Genomic DNA, 3,503 nt, shown 5'->3' with positions numbered 1-3,503 from the left:
AAGGAAAGGACCAGTTTTAACTTGGGCAGCCTTGTGTCTTTCACTGGGGAACGAAATGAAGTGGGAAAAAAAAAAAAATGCCATTTTTCAACCCGTCTTTCTTTTCCCCTCTTCGTTTTTTAAAGTGCATTTCGTGACATTATCTCGATGGGAAACAGTTAACTTTCCAAAAAAAAAAAAAATTTTTTTTTTTTTTTTTTTTTTTTTTTTTTTAAAAAAAAAAAAAAAAAAAAAAAAAAAAAAAAAAAAAAAAAGGAAAACAAAAAGCTCTAAAGGGAAAGCAGAGGAGCGGGACCTCGGAGCAGCGCATGTATGTGCGTGTGTCTGCGTGCGTGTGTTTGTGTACTTATGCACACACACAGCTATGCATATACATTAGAGGAACTTTAAACTATGATAGTTATAAATTCATAAAGGGATGATCATTTAGTCAGCACGAGCGAGTGCTATAGAGACAAAGCATTTTTATAATCGAAAAGTTTACTTAGTTGAGTGTTGGACAATTATGGAGAAAAAAAAAAAAACAGTGAAGCATTCTCTGGCAGAACTCTCCTATAAATATTGCATTCAGTAGCTAAGGCTTTAGAGTATGTTTCTCATTGTCTTTTAAAGCGCCTGTGACATTGGGTTTTCTTTCCTTCTTTCTTCCTTTCTCTCCCTTTCTTTCTTTCTTTCTTCCTTTCTTCTTGGTAAGACAGATGATGATTTCTAAGAGGCACATGCATTAGCCTTTTTTCCTAGTTTTCCAACAATTGTTACAAAGATACGGGCACCAAGCTTTTCTCTTTTCTTTCTTTTTTTTTTTTTTTTTTTTTGGGTGTATTGAGCTGCTTGTTATTTAAAGTGTTGAGGACTAGCGCCTAGTGAAGTGAATCAGATCAGGGCAGATCCAGTGGTAAAGGGAGGAAATGAACTTTCAGACACTTATTAATATACGTGCGTAAGGTCAGAAAACGGAGTCGAGAGGATGTTTGAGAAAAGCCTCAAACTCCAAATAGGTTTACTAAAAAAAAAAAAAAAAGTTACCACGCAAACCTTACCACTATGTATATATGTTTAATATTTGTCCTTTGAAATGCAGAAATAGTTTCAATGTTTTCTTTGTCTATTTTTCTTTTTTTTTTTTTTTTGTTTTTTAAATGCTACCCAGGGAAATATTTTCATATCATTTTTAAGTGGCCTGCCTCAATGTATATTTATTTCTTTTAAAGCAAACAGGTTCTGGAAACTGTTTTTCTGTAGCTTTAAATGAGTAGGTGAACAAAATCTATATGGGATGTAATTTTTTTTTTTTGGTTCAGTCTCTTTAAAAATACTTTGTTTTGGTACATTTGGATGTGCTTGTGGGGAAAAATAAAAACGCAGAGATCCTTATATATTTATGTTAAAGTAATATTTTATTATCTACATAAAACAGAAATGCACAATACCTTCATAGTTTGTTCTAATTATTGAAATATCTTTATTTTATTTTTAAAGATAGCACAGATTTGCATAGTTCTTAAGATTTGGAGGGAGAACACCCCAGTACTTAATACTGAGTTGAGTTCTGTGTAAAAGCACCGCCATTCCTTTATATTTCATGGAATTTTTGGAATAAATTTGATGCCTATACCGAGAGGTTCCACGCTCGTAACTTCCAGGGTCTTGGAGGAGAGAGCCTCAAAGGAGCTGGGGTTCATTGTGTCTCCTCTCCCTCCGTAGAGGAACCGCAGCCGCGTTGTTTTTGGAAGCCTGGATTTCTGGGGCGGTGTCCTGCCTTTTTGGTGCTGGTGGGGAGAGAGGCTGCTCCTCCTCAAGTTGGTTGCATGTTCTGGCTGAAGGCGTGAGGGAGGGAGGGGGGAAAGAGACTCGGCTCCCCCCGTTCCCTTGTGATAATTTTAAAGGTCTGACTCCTTCAAAAAAAAATTGAAAATAAAATAAGAAAGAGAGGAACAAAAAGGCGGGGCTTAATGATGGGGAGTAGGGTTAAAATCCGGGAGGAAGGATGCAGCTCCCGGCGGGGATGCGCACCCCCGGGCCGGGCTGGGCCCCGCGGCGGCGGCGGCTCCCAACCGGGAAGGCTTTCCCCTTAGACGTTTGCGGCTCCGTGTGTGTGTCTGTGTGTGTGTGAGTGTGTGTGTGTAACGAACCGGTCGGTTTTACCCGGAGGGGTCCCGGCTGGGGACCAGCGGGGCTGGAGAGAGACATAGAACTGAGCGGCGTTGGCACACGCGGCGGGTGTTCGGGTCCTTGGTCCTTTTTTGGGGTTGTTTGTTGGGGTTTTTTTTGGCTGGCTCGGTTTCCTAAAGTGCGATATCCCGCTCGTCTAACCCCCCCCTCCCCTTCTCTCCCCCCCTCCCCTCCTTCCCTATAGTTTCTAAGGCTTATTAGATGTAATCATCTTTTCTAACTCCGAGTCAATATTACGCTCATCCCGAACAGATTCGGCTAAATGATCTTATCAATAGTTTCGAAGGGAGGTGACAGAAAGAAGAAGTGTTTCGTGACCGCAGACGTGCTGAAAAAAAAAAAGAAAGCAAAAAAAAAGCTGTGGTTGGAGCTGGGGTAGGGCTGGCTGGCTGGATGGATGGATGGAGAAGTCCTTGGTGGATCCCGGAACGCGAGCATCCTCTGCCCTCTGCAGGACGCTCGGGCGGCCGCCGGGGGAATATTCCCCTTTGGACGGCGGGGTCCCGGCTACGGGCGAGCCCGGGTGGGCAGGAGGAGGTGATATGGACGGATGGATGGTGCCTTCATCGGCGGGAGCAGGCCCGGCGCCGCGGGGATGGCCGTCGGTGGTGGAGGGGCTGCGCCGGAGCGGGCTGTCCCCTTGTGGAGGTGGCTCCTCCGAGGTTCTTGGCCCAAGGAGAGTCTGACCAGACGGGAACGGCTCTTCTCGCCCTTTCCCGGCTGGTTGGGGGGAGACCGGCCCGCTGGGGGGGTGGCCTTTTCTCTGTTTCCTTCTGGCTCTCCTCATGGAGCAAGGGGCCGCAGGGTGCTCCTTCTGCAGGGGGATGTCGGGGGGAGCGGCAGCCCCCGGGGCTCCCCCAGCCTCATCCCCCGCAGGGACTCTCAGCCCTGGACGAGGTGTCAACAACAAAACCCCCCCGTTCCCTCGGCTCGCTCCCTCCGACGGAGGCCAGAACTGGAAAGCGGGAGGAGACGGTGCATCCCCAAGCCCTTGCGTCGTGATTGTTGTGTGTGTCCCCCCCTTCCCCGTGTCCCCTGCTCCTGAGGGGGTCGGTGCTGGCCCCCCCCCCGGGGAGCTCTCACCGCCCCCCCTAAGCCCCGTCAGCTCTCCCGAGGGCCGAGACTTGGGAAGAGGGAAGAAGGGGAAATAATCCTGCCAATTCCCCGGGTTCGCACCGCGCCGGACCATGCTCTGGGGCCGGGTGACTTTGCCAGACCCCCCGACGGGCACCCGAGCCCCGGACACACACCCCCCCTGCTCTGCCCCGTCCGGTTTCTCTCTCCCTCCGGGTTTCTGTTGACAAGATCTCGGGGTTCCCCCCTCTCCTCGG

The sequence above is a fragment of the Calidris pugnax genome, unplaced genomic scaffold, assembly GCF_001431845.1.
Source record: "Calidris pugnax isolate Ruff unplaced genomic scaffold, ASM143184v1 scaffold219, whole genome shotgun sequence".
Lineage (NCBI taxonomy): Eukaryota > Metazoa > Chordata > Aves > Charadriiformes > Scolopacidae > Calidris > Calidris pugnax.
This window is presented reverse-complemented; position numbering follows the sequence as displayed.